This window comes from Adiantum capillus-veneris, chromosome 30 (assembly GCF_014529385.1).
Source record: "Adiantum capillus-veneris isolate H3 chromosome 30, ASM1452938v2, whole genome shotgun sequence".
NCBI lineage: Eukaryota > Viridiplantae > Streptophyta > Polypodiopsida > Polypodiales > Pteridaceae > Adiantum > Adiantum capillus-veneris.
Window position 1 is genome coordinate 39,930,343 of NC_140960.1, and position 23,799 is coordinate 39,954,141.

General features: G+C 40.3%; 1 pseudogene; it reads right to left on the reverse strand.

Moving 5' to 3' along the window:
- Positions 1 to 14,546: 14,546 nt before the first annotated feature.
- LOC147417838 (uncharacterized) lies at positions 14,547 to 15,524 on the reverse strand (annotated as a pseudogene).
- Positions 15,525 to 23,799: the final 8,275 nt, after the last annotated feature.

Below are 23,799 nucleotides of genomic sequence, written 5' to 3' on the forward strand. Positions count from 1 at the left end.
GTCAACGCACTTTTGAGGTATGTATACAGATTGTGAAGGATGCTTGTGGAGTGCATAAATTAGCTTCTAATGTACTTTCTTCTTGTGATAGGTTGCTAGGAAAGATGCTGCCAGCTGGCAATCACATGCCAGAGAATAGACGAAAAGCACACGAAGTGGTGACTGCAGAAGGGATGGATTATGATCGCATTCATGCTTGCGTGAACGATTGTGTGCTCTTTCGTAATGAGCATGCCTATTGTGACACATGTCCATCGTGCGGGGAGCCTAGGTTCAAAGAAGGAATGCAGAGAAACAGAATTCCACGTAATGTTTTGAGGCATTTTCCACTCATCCCTCGCATCCAACACATGTTTAGATCGAAGGGTACGAGCGAGCTTTTGAGTTGGCATGCAAAAAAATCACTCCACAGATGGTATTATGAGAGTGCCAGCTGACTCACCAGCGTGGAAGCACATAGAGGACACATGGCCAGAGTTCAGGGATGAGCCTCGTCACTTGAGGATTCGGTTAGCTAGTGATGGAGTGAATCCATTTGGGCACCGCTCTACTTCATGGAGCACTTGGCCGGTGGTGGTTGTAAACTACAATATTCCTCCTTGGGAGGCAACAAAAAAGGGAAACATTTTACTATCACTTCTCATTCCAGCAAAGCACAAGGTCAAAAACGTGGATGTATATCTTCAGCCTCTTATTGATGAGCTTCAAGAACTATGGAGAGGCATAGATGTCATTGACATTTCATGGCCACCACGCGACCGCAAAGCCGTCATCAAGTGCATCCTCATGTGGACCATGCATGATTACCTAGGATTTGGAGAGGTATCTGGTAAGTATGCACATGTTAATTGTACTCTTTGATTTAGGTTTATCATCTCATGTGTAACGTTTGTTTACCTCTTGGCAGGATTGGCAACATCTGGACATAGTGCGTGTCCCACTTGTGGCCCTTCCCTTGTGACAGAGAGACCTCCTCTTCTTGGGAAGGTGATCTATCCCAACAACCATCGCTTCCTACCTCCTTCACATCGTAGATATGCTCCCCCTATCAATGGAGTGCAGTCGTTCCATTGGAACATGGCTGATCGGGCGAAGCATTGGGAGGAGCATCATGGTACCTCACCGCCTCCCAATGGGTTGCCAAAGGGTATGTTGAGGTACTCAATCTTCTTGTCACTCCCCTATTGGGCTTCGTGGAAAATTCAGCACTTATTAGACCCTATGCATGTATTCAAAAATGTTGGGCAAGCGGATCACATAATTGGCAAGAAGGATTCATTGGGTGCTAGGGAAGATTGAAGAGCCATGAGACGTCTCCCCCCTTCAGCCACGCCCCGCATGGCGGAGCGGGGAAAGATGATTCTCCCAAAATCACCGTGGATAATGTCAAAGGTAGACCAAGAGCGGACAAAGCAAGTTATTGCATCCATCAGAACTCCAACGGGACATATGCGGTCACTCAAAGGTGCTTTCACAAAAACCAAAAAGGGTGGCTCCACTCAATTGTATGGATTGAAATCCCATGATTGGCATAAAATCCTTCAGGTAAGAGTAGAACAGTTTGTGGTGTCTATGTGTCCTTATATATAGGTTGACATTCACTAAGATGTTTTATTGTTTGTAGTTTGTACTTCCCATAACTATTAGTGGTTATGGGGACACTAAGGTGAAGGCTGCAATATTCAAAGTGGGTGAGATTGTGAGGTAATGGGTTTTTTTCAAGTACTATATCATGTTGTGCATGCATGAACAATGGAATTTTTTTTCATCTGCTATATTATTTGTGCCCTGTAGATTTGTGAGCTCCAAGGAGATAGAAGTAGAAGCCATACCAGTAGCCCATCAGCTAGCAGTAGAGGCAGTGTTTTCTATTGAGGATGCATTCCCACGTACAATCCTTGTTAGCCAAATACACCTATTGCTTCACCTTGTTGAGGAGATTTCCATTTGTGGGGTGGTTCACTCTAGATGGATGTTCTTCTTGGAGAGATTCTTGAAGACTTTAAAGGATTTTTTTATATTGAGGTCACAACCGAAGGTATGCAAAATCAATACAATATAGATAGCATTTATACGCTATGGAGTTACTAATAAAAATATGTGGTTTTAATGTTTTCAGGCGAGCATGGCAGAAGGTTGGGTGGTGCAAGAGGCATTTGTGTATGTCTCATAGTATCTCATCACAGTGGATCCATCATTGCCTCGTCTGTGGAGTGAAGAAGAGGATCCTAGGAAGCACTCAACCATTCCCATGGAAAAGGCTCACTCTTGGTCATGGATAGAGAGTTTCATGCCATAGTCAACAACTACTCTTTACTCAATGCCACTATCATGACCAAATGGGTCAATATGTACTTGGAAGCCTGCGCAGCTAGAGAAAGGGATAGAGACGCATGGAAGAGGTCCCATGGAGGTAGACGTGCACCTCCTTTTCCTAAAGAGCTTGCAAAATATCTTGATTTGATTCAAGTAGAGTGGATCCATAATGCCATGACCAATGCCAAAGCACAAGGAGAACAAATAAGCTCTAAAGAATGGGAGTATGCGCGAGGATGCTTTGCAAGGTGAGTGTGTATATGTTATGTATGCATGTATGCAAATCACTTAATGAAATGCGATGTAACCTCTTATGCATTGTGATTGTAGGGTCTCATTTTCAACTCCATTTGGTCCGAAGGCTGAAATTTTCGCACCCGCAAGATAGATGAGCGTCGGACCACTAATGATTGTGGCGTGATGGGAAACTTTGGCACAACAACAAATGAGATCAGATATTGTGGTACTATAGAGAGAATAATCAAAGTGGATTTAAGATCTTTTTACAAATTCCTCTTTGAGTGCCGATGGTCTGCGGGTGAGGTCAAAAGACATGAAAATGGGCTCATTATGGTGGATTCCACCCAATTCCATCGGGGAAAAACTGACAACTTGGTGTATCCTAGTAGTTGCGAGCAGGTAATTTAGGCTATGTGCAATTAACTTAAATTAAAAATTTAATATATGTATATCAGCTTATTCTTTGTGTGTGACGTACAGGTCTTTTATGTGCCATGTATATATCAAAGAAGACTTTGGTATCTCATTCCAGTCACGCCGTGGGGTAGATCTATCTTTGCAGAGATGGACATTGAGCCAGTAATTGATCCCATCATACCATCACCACAAGATGCAGAGGAAGATGTAGTAGAAGTTGAAGAAGGTCAGCCAAGCCTTGCAAATAGTCATCTTGAGGAGGAGGAAGAGGGAGAAAGCGATGATGATTCTACAGGAGGTGATGGAGAGGAGGAAGAATCTCTAAACTTGTTTATTGATTTGAATACTATGGGTCTAAATATGGATCCTAGTGCTTGTAGAGATCTTATACAAGATGAGAATTAATAAAACTCTCCATTCTTTCACTTGGTGAAGTATATGATTAATTTGCAAATGTTTCATTATGTGCTTATGAATAGTATTTGTAATGGTTTTGTTGTGAGCTCAATGATTTATGTATAGAATTTTTAGAGTGAAAGAGAGATTAAGTGAAGTGAGCAAGCATTCTAGAGAGTGTAGGAGTTGTAGTCTGTAAATACATTTTGAGTTGTATTGGATTTAAATGGAAACCCGCGGGAGAGGGAGAGGGGGAAGGGGGTCTATGGCCATAGCGGTAATGAACGCTGCAATATTCGCAGAAATGCATGCGGTAATACCTGCGGTAAACTCCCGCTTGAACATCAAAAAGGTTTCTCTCTCCTTATTTTGAATTCCTCTCTCTTGTTTTGCGGTAATGGCCCGTGTAAACACCACGATCTCTCATGGTGAATCTTAACCTAATTTTAAATTTAGCATAAATTTTAAATATAAGATAAATGTAATCTAACTTAACCTTAGATCTTCATCTAGCCTAATCTTAAATGTTATTTTAAATCTAACTTAACTCTAAATCTTAATATAACATTTAATTTCATATTTTCTCTACTTTTTTAATCTCTCTCTCTCTCTCTCTCTCTCTCCCTCCCTCATTCTCTTTCTCTTTGTTCTCTCTCTCTCTCTCTCTCTCTCTCTCTCTCTCTCTTTCAATGCGTGTGTGTATGCATTCTTTGTTTATGCATGTGTGTGTGTATGTGTTTTTTGTTTAGGCATGTGTGTACTCTCTCTCTCTCTCTCTCTCTCTCTCTCTCTCTCTCTCTCTCTCTCTCTCTCTCTCTCTCAAAGACACAATATGTGTGTGTGTGTGTGTGTGTCTGAGAGAGAGAGAGAGAGAGAGAGAGAGAGGGAGAGAGAGAGAAAGAGGGGAAGGAAACATGAGAGAGAGGAGAGGGAAGGAGCATACCTGGCTCTCCTTCCTCTCCTCGTGTGTGTGTGTGTGTTGGGGGGGGGGGAGAAAGAGAGAGAGGGAGAGCGCGGGTTTACCTCTTTCTCTTGAGCATTGAAACTCAGATCTGAGATCTGAGTTTTGGGTGCTCTCGATTTATTTTGTACCCCAGTCGGCATCGCTATGAGCATCCCTATGGGCGTCGCTATAGGCATTGCTATGCAACAAAGAAAATAGTGACACCCATAGCAGTGTCGTGGATTTTTACTTTTGAGCGTCGCACTGCGAGCATCGCTAATGTGAAGTACCTCTCGTACTGTTTGATGAATAAGGTAGTGGCCACCCACCACTGGCCACTACCTTATTCATGTACATGTATAGTGAATAAGGGGCTTCTCACTTGAGAGGCCTAGTCCACCCATGCAACATAGTGAACTCTCTCTTCTCCCCTTCCTTGCACCACACACTCTTTCAATTGGTATCAGAGTGTAGGTTTTTTGACCTACTTCTTGACGTGCATTCAAAGGACTCCCAACAAGCTTAGCGGCTATGGGTGAGCTTGGAGATTGACCTTGAGTAAATCCGACATAGAGGAAATGGATGAAAGCTTTGAGAAAATCTCAGATCAAAGATTTTTTATGTAGATCCTCTTAAGATCAAGAGGAGATCTTTAGAGGAATTAGGGTGCTACACAATCAAGAAGATCTGTGATCTTGAATCAAGCAAGGCAAATAACCTTTTGCAGGCAAAGTCAATAGCAAGCAAGTGAAGCAAGCAAGATCTAGAGCTCATGAGCTGAAGCGGGTAGATGGAACGTGTGAAGATCAAGCTTGAGCTTGAAAGTGAAGGTAGACCTTTCCGTTGAAATTGGGATCTGCAGGTTGAGTGCAGGCAAGACTTGGAAGCACAATTGAGCAACCAAGTTGAATTGAGCACCGAACATTGCACACAAGGGAATCGAGAAACCATGGGGGAAAGTCAAGCAGCATTGCGTTAAAGGGTATCGAAGCAAAGACAAGGAGGAATCAACCTTAAAGAAAAGCCAAGATAGTGATGAACATCTTGCAATCAAAGAGAATTTCAGCAGTTGAGTGTGTTTGTGTGTGAGAGAGATACGAGCACACAATTAGGCAGTTTGAAGTCTAGCAAGGAATTCAATAGTGTTTTGTATCTTGTAGTGCGGGGGAATTTGAAATCATGTTATGGTTATTGTTATGGGGTATGGTTTTGGAATCTGTTTATGGTTATAATTATGGTTTTGGATTCATGTTATGGTCATAGCTATGGAATTGCTCTTTGGTTATGGTTTTGGTTTTGGGATTTTCTTAAGGTTAAGGTTATGGTTTTGGAGTCATGTTGTGGTCATGATTTTGGTGTTGCACTTAGGTTATGGTTATGATTATGAATTTGGAATCATGTTATAGTCATGGATATGAAATTGCTCTTTGGTTATGGTTTTGAAATCATGCTATGGTTATGGTTATGGTTTCAAAAGCTAGTGATGGTTATGGTTATGGTTTTGAAATCATGTTATGGTCATGGTTATGGTTAGAGAATTTGGTTATGATTTTGGAATCATGATATGGTTATGGTTTATGAACCTTGTGATGGCTATAGTCTGCAAATCTTGTTATGGTTATGGTTTCTGAATCTTGTCATTGTTATGGTTCTAAAACTTGTTATGGTAATGGTTACATTGTCCATATGTACTCATAGTATTGTTCAATTTTCATGAGAAATTTAGGTGGATTGCGGTTTCTCTTGCACTCTTCTCTTTGAGCAGATAGGGGTGGATTTTGGTGCAGCATCATCTGTCAGTTCTCTTTGCTCAAAATTTCTTTGCAGGGATCAAAATAAAAATTGATATTTTCTAGCACGCATACCGATGCCATGTATATCGACACTTAGTTTGATGGTACAATACCAATGTTTATATTGACATCCATACCGATGGTTTGGAATTTTAAAACCCGTTCATTTTCATTGGTATCCATATAGATTTCGATATCCGTGCAATGTATTGTAGTGCTACCTACCTTGTTTTTGAGGAGGGCACCTCCCAATGTTACTACCACGTCCCCTCCTTCTCTGCCGCAACTCTCACTCTGTCTCTCCACTCAGGAGGGGTCACTATATAGATCCTGTTAAATAATATGTGTGTTCAAGAGGTATTTATAACACCTCCTATTCTACATTTTTTTGAGGTATATAGAGACCCCTCATGTACCATTTGTTTCAATAAAAAGACCCCTTATATACCAAAAGTTTTACATTTTCAATTTAAAACACCCTTCTGTAGGTATATTTTCTGTAAGTTTATCAGAGAAATTAAACCCTTCTTTTGAACTCGCATGGTATTTGCCGAATCGTTGCCAAGCTCATTCTGCTCCTCTAATTTTGTTAGCCCTTGTACCCTAATTTGATGAACATTGTGTGTATCCATCTCTATTCATGGATTTCTTTGTAGAATTATAGGCTATTGTGCTAATATTGATGAAGATTGAGGGTGGCACCCAACTAGAAGCCACTCATTGGTCGCTGCTATATAACTGATGAGGGACTCTTTTTTTCCTCACTTAGCCTTCCAATACTATTTTTGAGAGAGTGTGGGAGAGGGTGGCTATGCATCCTTGTTGTGGTGCAACAATGACAGTTAGTATTTTACTAGAGCATCTCAAGTTTTTTTCTCACTGGTCTGATTTCGATATGGTTATTTTTGGCTTGCACCTTTGCAGTTAATTAGGTTGACATATCACTATGTTTAAATCATACTTTTGGGATTATTAGCTAGCTTTTTGACTATGCGTTTACCTGATTGAGATTGAACTCATCTATTTTGGTAATTGCTACAAGTTTCTTACTCACTAGCTATGCTCTTTTGCTATTAATATTGGCATATCGTTATTAACAATCATAATTTTTTTAAACATATTTGCTACTCATGGGTATTACAAGTTGTAGTGATTATACTGGATTTATGGACTATTTATTGAACTTAATGGTTCATGTGCATAGCTTGTTAAAGAACAAATAGGCAATTCAAGAACTAGTTGATAACTACAAACCCTTGCAAAAGATCTCTAGCATACACCCCCTTCTACGACAATCCGACATCCACTTTGCACAGACGATATTCATAAGCTGTGTACCCCTTGCACACACCCCACTTGCACAAGACCCAGTCACATACACAATACATGCATCCGCATGAGAGCGATGGAGAATATTCATCTAAACATCAAGAATATAGAACTTGCTGATGTAGGTGCAATTGGCCTTAATCTACAAAGTGTACAATGATGCTTTCCATGAAAAAAAAACTCACCTTCCATGTAGTTCTCCCTTTACATGCAACCTGCGACCACCCCTTGCTCCTACTCATGCTAGGAAACGAAGGCCTAATGTGGTTGCTGCTTGGTCTTTCTAGTTTATGATATGATTGACTTGGTTTCAACTGGCTTGATGCGACCTTCATAAACTTGGATCCACTCTTGTAGCTGAGATTTTGTCTTCCGAAAAACTAAAATCTTGCTTATAGCTCTGATTCTGATAGTTTTGAAATATGGTGAGGATGTGCTGAAAATTGTTGTTATAATTATAGTAAATCTGAGTTTTTAACCTAGTGTTTTAGTATTATACCCTTCAAGCTTAGTCGATTTATGAGGGAATTGACTAGTGTACTTTTGTTGATTTGAGGCTAATATTTGGCTAAAGCTTGTGATTTGTAAAAGATGAGTGCTCTACCCAAAAATTCAATAATAAACTAAGGATAAATGAATATTTTGGACTTGTTCTAAACACTTTTTTTGGTATCCTTAAATTGAAAATTTTACATGATTAGGTCTCTATTAAATTTACTAAAATTCTGACTAATTTGATGGGTGCTTTCCTTGATTAATACAATTCTTGGGCTTCTTTAGTGTTTGGACCTGGTGTATGGCTTGCCAGACAAGAAAAAAATAATTTTTTTTCTTGTATGGCTTTGTATACTAGAAAAATTGAAATTTCTTCAAGATGGTTTTAGTTTTAAAAAATAGCTTCTCAAATCACTTTTAAAACATAATTAAGGTTGGATGGAGTGGACAAAATTGGATTTCTTGGTTTGAATAAATGGTTACTTTTGGATAAAGGTTGACAAAGATCTTGAGAATGCTACTTGGAGAATGTGGTTTCAACTTGGAAACTTTAAACATGAGATAAGAAAAAGTACTTGACATTGGCTCATACTGTAACCAATAAATAAGACTTACTACATTGTCACACATCACAGACATGTATTTCCACTTGCATCAGAAGGGTGGGAATAAAAAATAAATTAATCTCCATAGGCTCCCCTTCACATGATGGGAAGTGACTCAAGCATAGGCAAAATGCAAGCGGCTGCAACACTTGCATCTGTGACATTAGAAAGCAAGAGGTAGAGAAAAAGTGTATTGGCTCTCCTCTGGAGGACATCTGGCATCGCACCTATTTGGATAACACAGGTTCACATGGGTGAGTATGCTTGAGCATCACCCAACATTGATTTGATATATTCGGAAGCGACGATCACACCTCGACACATCGGAGGTACATTCTATGGATGACACCTTGTCCACTTCACATCGGCTTGACATCAACTTTGAGCATTGGAGGCTATGACATTGACGTGATTCTGTCTCATGACGGACGTCGACATTGAGTGCTTTTTCAGGCTTTGACGTACCTGGAGCAAGTGGGAGCAGTTTTGATCTCCTCTAGTGTAGCCTCACCATTGGCTTTCTTCCTATGCCCATTTGGGAGCAGTTTTTCTCCGACGGTTTTTCCCGTGCTTCTCAACTTCAATTTAGTAGAATACGGTCAAGAGAGAGAAGCATCAACTTCCCTCTAGCCCGCATCCAAAGTGGCTCGGCTCTACACTGTCTTCTCAACATTTTGGCTTCCCTCTAGCTTGCATCTAAAGCGGCTCGACTCTTTAGTGTCTCCTCAACGAATTGGCTTCAACGGTTCTCAACTTTCCTGCTTTGGTGACACTTTTTGGACACATATGGCTCTAGCAGTCCATTTCAAAGTGGATTTTCCACAAGCAAGTATAACTTTTGGATGGTGTTAATGACCACAAATATATCGTTGTTCCATGTGTTTGATTTTTGGCCTACATGATTTCTAATTGATGAGGTAGTGTGTGCTAGGTTCTAGGTGTTTTTCTCACTATTTTCACGTTCTTCAAGTGCATATTATGTGGCATAGGTGTTGTGCTTATGTATGACTATGCAGTTCACCCCAAAGAGTAGTGCAAGCTTGATTTTTTTCAATTCTATCCTATGTATGCATATGCAGACACAATGTGGGCTAGGTGTAGCTCACAGGTTTGTAGATTCACGTGTTTACAAGGCCTTTGGATAGTTGCAATCTTCCATAAAGACATGCGCTTAGGAGTGATGTACATTTCCAAGGTTTTGGTAGTTTATGTACACCATATATGGATTTGTTGAGTGCGACACCGAGTGTTTGTTCATGCTTTATGCGGTTTTGGTGAGATTTTTGACCTTTTATGTAGTTTTCAAGAAAAATTGTGTCGGATTTTCCCCAAATTCTTGCCATGTTTTATGCGTATTTTCAGTTTACTCTATGATGGTTTTGTAATGGAATTGGACTATTAACATTGACAATAAAGGAATTTAAAGAACTGTAGTGAGAATTTTTATGAGAATACTTTGAGAAAATAGAGAGAGAACTTGTTTAGAGGTAGCAACATAACCAATATACTTAATTATCTTGGCATGAACAATAATTTGCAAGAGAGATAATTAGAGAGCTTGACAATAGTTGAGGACTGGATTCATATGGATCCGGTCCCCCCTCCAAAAGGCTTTTGTATTATAGCTTCTTCCATAAAGAGAGACTTGGTACAATACAAGTTTTGTGCCACCTTGAGACCTTGATGGTGCAATGAAGATAGAAAGCTTCATGCACCACAATTATGTTCATAACTTAATATAATGAAAGCATTAACTTGTCCGCCTCAGTCCAAGACCTCAACACCTTCAAAGGTGGAGAGAGATAACAGGGAATGAGGGTAAGGAAGAGGAAGAAGAAGTATTCTTATGATAAAGAAGTAGTTACCTCTCATACAAATACTCATAGAGCTTAGCATAGCATAGTAGCATAGTAATGGAGATGAAGAATATGGCAAGCATAGCATTGAAGCATGGATCTTGGTTGGATTTTCATTCCATAACCAAGAGTGTTTGTGCAGGCTCTTAACTTCTCAAGCTTGGAGATGAAGTTCTTGCACTTTCACAAAATGTGAATGAGAGCATGTGAATGTGTGTGGGAGGGAGTATACCCCCAAGCACACCCCCAACTTACCTTGGTCGACCCCTCCTTGTAGCTCATGATTGAATTTGATTCGACCCCTACAAATCTTGCCAATCACATGCTTAGTGCATATCAAGCAACAAGGGTAGCATTTGGACAAGTGTCCTCCTTACCCCTTTGAGAGAGAGGGCTTGATAAGATCTAGATATTTGATTATTTAATCTACATGCTCATTGGAACCCTCTTTAGCCTAGCCATTAGGGTTCAAGCACACCATGTGGCTAAGCATAGGGAGAACCTAACATCTGTCCTTGTGCCCCTTGAGGAAGGGGTGCCCTTTGGGTGAGTATCAGGTCATGTCAAGCATGTCCCTAGATTTTGGGCTTGCCCCCAGCTTTGTAGGGCCCCTTTTTTACTTTAGCTCCTCAAGTCCTTACCTTCCAAGCATGGGGAAGCTTCTCAGCATGCATGGGCTCTCTCTCTCTCTCTCTCTCTCTCTCTCTCTCTCTCTCTCTCTCTCTCTCTCTCTCTCTCATATCGCTAGCTTGTAGGCTCGCCACCCTCTTTGTAGGGCTCAACTTTGACTTGGACTTGGAAACCTCAAGCACATGGCCAACTTGGCCAAGGACCTTAGCTATCAAGCATGTCAAGCAACTTAATTATTAGCACTTAAACATGAACCTAGCTTAACCTAACTTCCTAGGTCTAAGGACTTTTAACACTAACCTTTGGAGGTCTTAAATGAAGATAACCCTAAGGTCTTTCAAGCTCTATTAGCTAGCATTTCTTTTTGACAGACCATCTTCCATTGGACCCATTGACTTTGGTTCTGTGCTGAGATAGATCCATAAGCACATTTCTATATTTTAACTCTTGTTCCCATTTATTCTCCCACATTAAATGATCAGTTCAATATGAGAAAATCATTTGGTTTAGTTAGATATTAGATTTTATGACAATTTAGTGGTCAAGCGTGACTCTCACTTTGACAGTGATCGAGTTCTTACTCTCACTTTGAGTGGCATTATTAGTTCGAACATATATTGATGTTTCTTCCATCCATTCTCGCATGAGTGAGACATTAGGAGAAACTTGGACTCAATTTTGGGCCCTGTAAGAAACGCCAACTCAGCATAGAGAAAGGTATGAAAAATCAAAAGTTTTTTTTTGGAATTCTATTTCTCATAGTACATATGTAAAAGTTTGCTCAATCACTTAAATGCATGCTCGTACAAAATGCTTTTCGAGAGCCCAACTTAAGTGTACACAAAATTCTATGTCTGTGAATCTTAATGAGTGATGTGATGTGCGATGAGAGAAAACACATAAGAGGTAAGACATATGAGGTACCATCAACAATGTATGCGAGATGCAGATGATGTTCTAATACATGCTAGAGCAGTGGCTTCAAATGCCAATGGGTGATTCCACGTTCACCTTTCATGTTCCTCCTACTTACATATCTTCAAGAGGTGGCATATATGAGGATGCAATTTTCTACGTCACACCACATCCTGAGTGGTTTAGCACTTTTTCTAGTGGGAACTTTGGTTGTGTGCACTTCGCTGACGGTTCAATGTTTGACATTGCAGGTGCAAGAGATGTTTACTTGTCATTATCCACTGGTGCATCCTATACGTTTCGACATGTGCGAGATGTTCCTCAGCTAATGTAGAGTTTGATCTCAGTGAGACAGTTAATAGATGCATTCTAGATCACTAGTGATTGCCAAGGAAGCCCGCACAGGCGTGGTATGTCCTATGTACGTATGTGAGGTATGAGATGTCATAATCTCAATTTTATTGCTGGTATGTGTTGAGCGAGAGATGAGACGTGTCTCCTTTGCTAACTGAGATTTTTCTTGTTCATGAGACGAAGCATATAGCTGTGCAAGACATGCAAGTAGACTCTATAAAGACAAAGGTAGAGAGACATTGCTTTAGTGAGACACAACAGGTGTTGTCAAAGTCTGTGCAACCTAGACATACATGCAGTGATGAGACACATGGAGTTCTTTGATATGCTCATGTTAGAGAGTGATGAACTGATACCAAAATGTATGGTTCTACCTATGCAATATGAGAGGGATGTAGCCATCCTAGTGTTGATAATGATACATCTATACATGATGGGTAGTCCTAATGATGCAATGCATAAAGACTAGCACTCAAGAGGCTCGTACAACTAGGTTTGCATATATTTTATCAGTGTTCGGCGTCTCATGTATGACTTAGAAGTATTGAGGCCTGAGATTTGACCTGGCAACTATAATGTGACAATTTGCAATAGGGATTACCATTCATATGGTGACTGGCTTTATCATGATGCATTGTGGAGCTATGCAAAATATATGGACTTGTCTATGAGATCTACATGTAGGCTCTAGCATGGATGCGCACGTTCGCCTATCACTAGAGCCGATACAATTGTATGTATAGATCGATTGAACGAGCTAGTAGGCGTAAGTTGAGAGAGTCTCTCAATTACTTTCTTGTACATACTAGTAGTTTAGCTAGTAGCACTCTCTTATTGGCACATTTTCCTTTAATTAAGTGGGAGGTTGTTGGGGTAAAGGCATCGTGCCTTTGCCCGGAGTCAGACATTCGAGGCTACCCACTGAACACTATCTTATTCATGTATATATAAAGTGAATAAGGGGATCGTCACCGTGAGAGGCCTGTTCCACCCACACAACAGAGTGCACTCTCTCTTCTCCCCTAATTCCCTGCATCGCATCATGCACACATGCCTCTTGCACCATGCACTCTTTCACCAACCAACTGAGAGATATTCGAGATAAACACTATTTCTCAGCCACCAAGAGACATGCAGAAGACACCATTTTCAACCCACAATTAAAAAAAACAGTCATAAACCCCAAGAACAACCCAGAAATCAAGTATCTCGTTTCCTTTATACTCCCCACAACTCCAAATTGATAAATTATAGCTTCACTTTTCCTTATAGGTAGCACTCGACCACTACATGAGTATTTGCCTCATTGAGCTATTTGTTTACACTCTAAAAATCTTTTTTGTTACATAGGTTGGTTTCAGACGAGAGCACATGGGTGTTTATCTTATGTGGACTGTAGCCATTGGTTGAAAGAATTCCTAGCCACTCCGGACCCACCATCTATGATGCAACACCCCCCTCCCTTTGGAAATTGGTTGCTACCACCTATCTTTTTAATGGGCCTTGCATGCTACACAAGAAGAGAGAGCACCATCACTGTTCATTGGCCACATTTATTGGTCTTGAATCTCGTTGAGCATTACCACTAGCTTTTGTATGTGAATTCATGGGTATTGCTTCCCGTATTCACATTCGATTCTCCCGAATCTAATGTGAATTCGGGAGGTGGAGGCAGAAAAGGAAGGTATAAGACACAAGGAGGTGCATCCAAGACCCCAACTCCCCTTTAAGGTATATACACAGTGACCTTTATCAAAAAGCGCATCTCTATGAACACTATGTACCTTGCACTGCCTGTATGCCATACCCAAAAGCATGTTGGCAAGTTTTCAAAGAAAAACTTCTTCACTTTTCTCATTTTAAACCTTCTTGACAATTAGAGGTATGTAAAGGCAAGATCATGATTATATAAGTATACACAACTCATCAAGGCTTGATTCTAGAGTTAGTGAAAGATTTAGAAGATAACGATCACACCAAGTCAACATTAGTATGCGCATGCAAGTCATCGTGGCTCCGGAGGCACTATTGCACAAGCTAGAACCTTCCAAAGAAGAGATGTCCAAATATTATTAGGAAGAGTTTTGGCTAAGAGTGTATAATTTACAATCGTTACATTGACATGCCTCTAGCAATGTGATAACAGAGAGAGTGTGTGTGTGTGTGTGTGTGAGAGAGAGAGAGAGGGGGGGGGGGGGGGGGGGGGGGGTTTAATTTTCAAAGTGGGTTTCCTTATTAGAGGAAAGTGGCACCACAACTCTCATTTCATAATGTTGGATGTGATTACAGTCTAAGTGTGAATACATAAGTGTGAATACAAGATTATGTATTAGCATATGCCCATGTGCCTCAAAAGAGTAGAAAAATGGCTCAACTAAGTGCTTGAATTATGACGAGTGACATTAGTGAAGTACGTAATTAAGAAACACAAACCATAAAAAGTCGGCATGCACAAAGTTGAAGTTGAAGATAGAAAGCTTCCTTGAATCTCAGTTGGGCAGAGACGGCCTGGAGTCGCCGGGGGGAGCCAGTGTCAAGCGGAGGTCTAGCTAGAGGCGGTACAGTAGCTTGCGAGAGGGTGAGGCGGCGATCCATACCATCAATAAGGTCGTTGACCTGATATTGCAGCAGGCGACTAGAATTATTAATGATAGCTGGCAGGAGGGGATTATTAACTATGCCTGGCAGGGTGAGTGCCAGTCCCAGGTCCAACTCATCACCAGTACCTGCAGTACCACCGGATGCTTGAAGAGTAAGCATATTCTGAAGCATATTACGAGCTTGTAGAAGGTCGGGTGGCTCCTCCTCCGCTTCCAGCGCCGCCAGACGGGAGCGTACGTTCTGTAGCTCCTGGCGCAGCTGCCAGACGGAGGCCCGCAGAGGCCCGCAGGGAGCATTCCTCCGGGGCCCCTACCGCCTCCTCCCGCTCCTCCTCCTCCTCCTGCTCAAGCTCGCCTACCAGCTGAAGCCCGCTTATGCGGGCTGTGATGTCGCCCATGCCCTCAATATGATCTCGACAGGCGGCCCTGCGCCGCTGTAGGCCATACCTTTCGCCCTCCACGTCCACCCTCCCCCTCCCCAGCTGCTCCTGCCTCTCCTCCCACGGCCGCTTGCAAGCTTCCTTGGCCAGCCTGAATATAATATTGTAGCTACTATTTCTGCTTACAATCGCAACGAGCTCTACTTCTTCTTCTCTTTTGCTTGCAAACGACCCTGCGAGACGTACGTGTTGGGCTCCGATAATGAGCCCTGGGCAGGCAAAACAGTGGACCACTTTATATATGCCGGTGCTCGCGCCAGTGCGGCTGGGGCGAGCACGCACGCTTAGATATAACGGCTCCACAATATCTGGCCCCGGGCGCCGTCTTTACACACACACACACACAGAGAGAGAGAGAGAGAGAGAGAGAGAGAGAGAGAGAGAGAGAGAGAGAGTCACCCTCTTATACGCACACCACGGGTATCTGCATTATGGTGCCTGGATGTATTAAACGCCCGGTCACTGGGAGGGGGAAGGACTACAAAAAGTACTCAAGGAGAGACGTCAGACAATGAATTATCTGGAATATATTTACATGTTCCTTTAACCAACTCCCTAAAGGTACCTCATAGATAATTGCCATGGGGCGTACCTTAGCTTTGAAATGAGAAATTAGGTGGACTGGAGGACTCCTAAATATAAATAGAATTCTTTTTACATTAAATTGTACTCTGTAACAATATTTCCAAGGGAAGACATCCGTCACATGGGAGTACTCTCCCATAAGAATCGCCTTATTGGCGAAGGATTGAGGGTGAAGGGGTAGCAATGCATTATGTATGAGATCCATAAGGGGGGCATTAGCAGGGCTTGAGGAAAACAAATGCTCCAAAATTTCATCATGTTTGAAACACCTAGGACAAATGCTAGTTCCAATTCCAAATGCATGTAGCCTTGCCTGCCATCCAAATTGCTTGATATTTAATCATCCACAAGAGGGTAGTCCTTGGGTAGCCTCTTGCTTGGAATGAGACAAAGCCCAAATTGATAGGAATTCCATTAAATTCTCCATCTTTAGTTGAGTCTCGATCGATAAGGGATCATTGTGTCTCCTTTTCAGAATGAGCATAAACTGTAGGTGAACATGTGTGCTTTTGCAACCTAAGATTGACGGGTGTATGCATGAATTGGTGATATATTAACTACCTAATTCTAGGAGCTATGGCATGTAGATAGTAGTCTTGGTAGCAACTCAAATAAATATTATAAGTTCTATAATTTGAAAAGTGATAGGAAATTGTCCTGCAATCTGGGCACAAGCCCATAGTGACTAACTTGCAACCTGGGCACAAGCCCCCAAGATGTGTGCACCCATATGCACTATTTTAGCATTCACTTAGCTAAGCCCTCCTCCCTGAATATCAAAGGGAGTTTTGACTATATCGGTATAGGATTTTTGAATGAAGAAGGTTTGAAAGTTTTCCTACTAGGGAAAATTTCTTTCCTACTTCAAACATTATATTTCAAACGGTCCTTCCATATTAATACAACTTAAAGAAAATTAACAAGTTCAATTGATGTAGTTCTTAATTGGGATTAACTCAATGTTTAGGTAATTTTCTACTTCCTAATTACTCGTGATGGATTAAACAAAAAAGAAGTTTCCTACCTCTTCTTGGGTAATAAAATCACTTCATGGGATAAGTGGCACATCCTCATTCATCAAGAACTTTCCTTTGCCTTTACCATCAGTGGTTCCGGCTTTGCGATCGTATGATCCACCATAGCGAGTTCTCTTGGGTGACATCCCCACTACTAGATACTTGACTTAACTTGAGAAGTTTGTAAACAAATGTGTAAAGAACCCAATGGAAGTAAGGTAATTGATTTTAAGTGCTTCAATATCAAAAATATATGGTTATGACGTACATTACTCCGACATATTCTTTGATTAGTTCTCTCATAGTCTTATGATACACATACACTATAACCCATGCAATATTCTCACTCCCTTGCATTTGTGGATGACCATAGTACAACTTCAGCAAGCTTAATGCATACTAAGTTTGGGCTAAGCATCCCACTTACCAAGAGTAAATGATGATTGATTTTTAACTTCCCTTCTCTCAAATTTTAGTGCAAATTTGAACAAGATACTTGTGTATGTTGACACAATTGAGTGCATGACGAGTATCATAATCATGAATTCGTGAGAAAAACACATGTTTTAGATTGTTTCCATCTTGCAACATCTTAAGGAATCATAGACTAGAGTATAATAAGTAGAGTTTCCATTGTATCCCAATGAGCTTTAGATAGATAAGAATAAGAATGGTAGTAGTAGATTGAGAATTCGCGAGAAGAGAAGAGACTAGAGATGTAGAAGTGAATTGATGCAACAAATTTACATTACCGGCTTGTGCTTAGGAGTTTTTGATCTTTGAAGGCCTTGTAGAAGCTTCACCAATGAGTAGCCATAGCAACAGAGTCTCCCTATCTCCAATGTGTGCTCAAATGTGTAAAAACATGAGCGGGAATGGCCTTTATATAGAGGTTTGGAGGTGTCTTGTTGCCCAAATCAGCCCCATATCTCCCTAGCTTTCCCCTTCTTGCTAAAAGAATGAGTAGAGGTGTCAGGAGCTCCTATCAAGCCATTAGAGGTGTCCCTCTTCACCCTTTTGGGTGATACACCTCATGTACTTACCCATGCTTATAGTCAACATACCATAAGAGATGGGTCCATGGCTATGGGTCAACTATGGGCATTTATGACATACATGCACATGCACATACATGCCCATACACATACATACCTTAGACTTAGGAATTAATTTATTAATATTAGGATGAAGTTTAATTGTCTAAAGGGAGCTTAGCTTATTAGAATTTAATTCTAAAAGTTGCTATTAAAATACAAGCGTGAGGATGACAAGTTAAGGTGTTAGATGCACACACCTACTATATTTAGCAATTTTTAAAGCCGGTAGCTATTTTTAAGGAAATTTAGGATAGGGTAGATATAGACAAGACAGTCTTGTCTAGGTGGGTGCAAGCACTTCAAGACTTATTGTATGTGGACAAAAGTGATAAAAAAGTAAAAATTTCATTTTTGGAAAGCTTACATCAATACATTCATTACTAGCTTATCAGAGGTGTAAAAACTGTCAAAAAAAAAAAATGTGTATGATTGAAATGGCCCGATGTTTTTTTCCTTGCATGAGAATCCTCTCCCCAAAGGTGCCAGAGACCTTGCAATGCTTTACAATGTCTGGGTCCACATGTATGCCAAATGTTTTCTACCTCAGAAATCACAAAAAGTGCTTGAGGAATTGCCTGTCCCATATGCCCTCTCTTTGAGTGTTCCGATTGCGGGATCTTCTCAACAGAGGCAGTGCCAAGAAGCTCTTAATTCGCTATTTTTGAAGGATGCAAAATGATTCCATCTCTTGAGATGCAATTACCTACACTTGGCTGTTGAAGGCATGTGTCACTATGCAAGACAATGATATTGGCAATAGAATTCACAACAATGATATCGTTAGTAAGGGGTTGTTGAAAGAAAACGTGGTGCTTGGAAATTCCTTTGTTGAGATGTATGCCAAATGTGGTGTACTCCAAAAAGTACAGACAGTGCTTCAAAATCCATCTATCTTTGTCTCTTGGAATTTATTGATTTTAGGATATGCCGATTTGGGTCATTTTTAGCAAATGCAAAAGAAAGGGAATCTCTCCAGATGCAATCACTTATGCCTTCATCTTGAATGCATGTGGCATCACTCAAGGTTCTAATCTAGAAAAAATAATGATTATATTTGTTTGTCAGGGATGGCTAAAAGAAATCATAGATGAAATTGCCTAGGCTTTTGTCTTAAAGGCATGTGGCACTACATAAGACACTAATATGGGCAAAAAAATTCACAATGATATTTTTATCTAGGGGTTGTTGAAAGAAAACGTCGTTCTTGGTAGTGCCTTGGTCGACATGTATGACAAATGTGGTGTACTTCAGAATGTAGTCCTATATGCCCTCTCTTGGGAGAGTTCTAATTGTGGGATATACCCAACAAGCACAATGTGAGGAAGCTCTTGGCTATTTTTAGAGGATTGAAAGTGAAATCCCCCCCCCCCCCCCCCCCCCTCCTTATTCCTTCAAGAATTGTGGTCTGTGGCAGTGCATTTATTTCCTTATAGTGAATTGACCATACAAAATCACTAGAGATCATATTGTTTTTGTAATGATTATGGATTTGTGACTCATCTACCCATTGTAAAGACCATCATAACCATACAAGGAGCAAGAAAATTTCACTATGTCTCATGTATCATGTACATTTTATATCAAACTTCAAAGGGTTCTCACATGAAAACAACACAATGGCATCATGACATGATAACATGTACTAAAAATTCTTTATATACTCTACAAACAAAAAGTCAATCTCAATCATCATGAAGCAACAACATGACATAGTAAAATAAAAATAATAATAACTATGAACTATCTTGATAAGAATAGAGCACCCAAATAATAACTAATAATTATATTGATAAGAATAGAGCATCAAAAGTCATATCCATGGGGAATCATTGTCTAAACAAAAAATTGATGAAGGTTATAACTAACAATTTTTAAATAATAACAACACTAAATATAGATCAATCTCATTGAATAAAAATTATAATTTATGTTGTTAATGATTGTAACCATACATATGTGGTAGTGATGTGTGTGAACACACTTAGGACCGCCGGGGCATTATTTTCCTCACTAGGAGGTTTTCAACGTCGGGCATTGTATATACACCCATCACTCTCGGGCTAACTTATATTTCATTGTTTGCACTAAGAAATACAATCTATGTTGTGTTTCTTGAGCTTCTTCATCTTCTCTAACCTGTATGTGTTTCCGTGCAACCCCATTTCTAACACTTGGTATCAGAGCAGGTTGCATCCTCTTGGGCATAGTCACTGGCATGCCCAACACACGCTTGATCACTTTTTATGATTTGGGCGAGCTTTGGTTAGCGCAAAAAAGTCAAAAAAACTTTGGGTTAGCTCAAAGATCTAAGTCTACTCAAAATTTCAATTCGGGCTCATTTTGGCCTTTATTTCCACTACAGGTAGTATTGCATATGTAGTTTCATCCTTTTGTGCAGATTTTTTGTCAGTGTAATTTTCCATTTAATAGGTCCCTTATAGTCTTCTTTGGGTTGTGCTATATCGCACGTGTTAGTATTGCTTTATTTTAACTCTTTTCGGGGAGTTTTCACATCAAGTGCAACCACTAGCCATGCCAGTCAATAACACAGGTGTGCTCAAGGTGTTTTCTACTAGGGATTCATGACTACTACCCAATGTGGGCTTACATAATGCATCATATTTTTGTGTCAAAGGGAATTTGGAATGTTATGTAGGGCGTAAATGTACATCCGAATATTGTGGATATAGACTCTATTGAGGATGTTGTAGGTCTTTGGTGGAAGGATTGCTACTGCTATAGCTATTTTTCCTATAGTTGAGCAGTCTCTTTGAGATGTTAGAGATGTGCAGGATCATGCATTAATTATACTATATATGAATCACACTATTACCCCTCACATTTGTTGCTATCAGCTAAGCAGGATTGGGATATTCTGACAGGTCTTTATGCAAGTCCCAATGGGGCTAAAAATGCATCACCACATAAACATCTGAAATCAAAGATTATACGTGAGGAAGATGACATGGAAACTTTCCTTGTTGGTATCAAGGATATTAGTGAGAAACTCATTTCTATAGGCAAAGTCATTTCTGACAGTTCACTTATGCATAATGTTCTCGATGCATTTCCAGATTCTTACCAAACTTTTGCAAGTACTTGGAGAATTATGACCTATGTAAATCCTGATGTTGTCAATTTTGATGCATTATATATGTTTCTATTGCAAGAGTCACTTTCAAGAAAGAACAAGGTTGAACAACGTGCAGTTGAAGAGTCTTTTGTTGCTTCTCAAAGAAAAGTGGTAACAACAATGTAACCACTTCTCATGGTTCTTCCATGAGTGGAAAATCACCTAGTCCTAATGCTTATATTGGCTACATATGGGAATTCTAGTGAAAAAGGCAAGAAGAAGATGCATTGCCATTATTGCAAGGCCAATTCTCACTTGATTAAGCAGTGTCCTAGATTGAATGCAAAAGAGGCCAAGAAGAAAGAGGATGGTTCCACTACAAATGCAGCTATTGTAGAATCTTCTGTGAGAGGAGATTGTGATAGTGATGTAGATGCAGATCGGTAATTTATTGCAGAGTACACTTATGATCTATTTGTCCATGATGCATGTATATCAACTTGTTGTAGATTCACATGTGTGGTACTTTGACACTGCTTCTACAAAACACATTACCTCACATTGTGACTTGTTTACCTCTCTTGAGTCTGTCCCTCATGGGAATACTATCAATTGTGCCAGCAATGCCTCTTATTCGATCCAAAGAGTTAGAAAGATTCTGTTGACTACTCTAAATGGTAGGTATTTCACACTTAATAGTGCACGTTATGTACCTGGAATAAAAAAGAATATTTTTTTAATATTTGCACTTGCTACAATTCATGTTCTCAGTTTTGGTGATGAAATTGTTGCATCTGGGATTTTGTGCCACGAGCTGTATAAGCTCACTTTGAATGACAAGTGTGGGTGAAATTTTACAAATGTAGTTGTGGATTCAAATGCTACTTCAGATGCAAAACTTTGGCATGCATATTTTGGGCATCTGAATTTTCCAGTTTGGTATGTTTGCAAAGTTTTGATATGGTTGCTTCTTTGCTTCCTCTTGAAGCACATTTGAAGCATGTTTGTAAAGGCTACACATGTAGTTGTGGATTCAAATGCTACTTCAGATGCAAAACTTTGGCATGCATGTTTTGGGCATCTGCATTTTTCCAGTTTGCTACGTTTGTAGAGTTTTGATATAGTTACTTCTTTACCGCCTCTTGAAGCACATTTGAAGCATTTTTGTAAAAGCTGCATTTTGTGTAAGATGTAGCGTTCAAAGTTTCCAAAGGATGGTTCAATTAGGGTTACATCTAGATTGCAACTTGTGCATAGTGACATTTGTGGGCATCTGTAAACTTCGTCCTTGGGAAATTACTTGTACTTTGTGACTTTGTGACTTTTGTTGATTATTACTCTAGGCATGCATGGGTGTATCTGCTTAAAGCTAAGGTCGAAGCATTTGCTTCAAGAGATTGCTGGCTATGGCTGAAAATGTCTCTAAATGTACCATGGAAACCCTTTGTTCAAATTGAGGGGCGGAGTTTATGTCTCATGAGTTTAATGCATTTGTGGCTAGCTGTGGGATAAAACACCAATGCACAGTGTCATATACACCTCAACAAAATGGTGTTGCTAAAAGGAAAATAGGTTGCTTATGGAGATGGCACAATGTATGGTCAAGAGTCAATCTTTGCCACATTTGTTTCACTACAAGAGGTTGTGTACTCTTGTGACGTTGTTAGCGACGGAAATACATTGGGTTTTTATAACCCCCGGCGTCGCTAAAACCGTCGCTACGAGCGTCGCTATATGCGTCGCTATATAGCGACGCATATAGCGACGTTTACACAGATGACTATAGCGACGCTCATAGCGACGCTTCAGAGCCATAAATAGCGACGCCCGAGAGAATTTTTTTTTGGTGGCAGGGCATTGAATGCCCTGCCACCCATCAACCATATTGTACTTGATTCACTTTTTAAAAAAAGTGCAGAGGTAGATAATAGACCCAAAATAATCACCCACAAGACGCATTGTTTGCAAAATTGACAATTGTACACATCAGAGGCAAAATGAATTGATTGGCAAATGTAATAATGACAATTGTACAACATCATAGGCATAAAGAATTGATTGGCAAAAGGAACTGCGGTGACAAATGTAATAATATACATGGTTCAAAAAGACGTATAAAATCCGTCTCATGATACATAAGCTATGAGAAACCCTAAACTAATGCTATCTAGCTACGGCTAAACTGACGTCGTCTAGTCAGACGTCTCATCGCGTCCAAGCGGCGTATCTGTCGGATTCTGCAAAAAAAGACAATAAGACAGCTTTCAGTAAGTATAAACATATAACGACATTTATAAAACAATACAAAAAATAAAAAAGAGTAAACCCTAATACTAACCATGCCGCCGCGAGAACTGAGAATGTCCATCAGGGCGTTTAAGCCCTTCCTGCCTGCGTACTCGCGCTCGTACGGTGTGGGATCACGTCCTGTCATCGACCACTGTCAAAACATACAAAGATTTCATTATGTTAGAACTAAAAAACTCATAAACCCTAAACTATCGAACATGCATAAAGAGCAATGTGAAAAGACTTACAAAATCGGCCTCAAATGATGCCCATCCACCGCTCCCCAAGTGGTGCGAGCTCCCTGCCTCTACTCGCGCTCTGGCTGCATCCTTTTGTTGCTTCCACTTGTCGGGATTCTCGCGCGCTGCTTTCTTCGCATTCTTCCAATCTTCTTTGGCCAGCCAATCTGG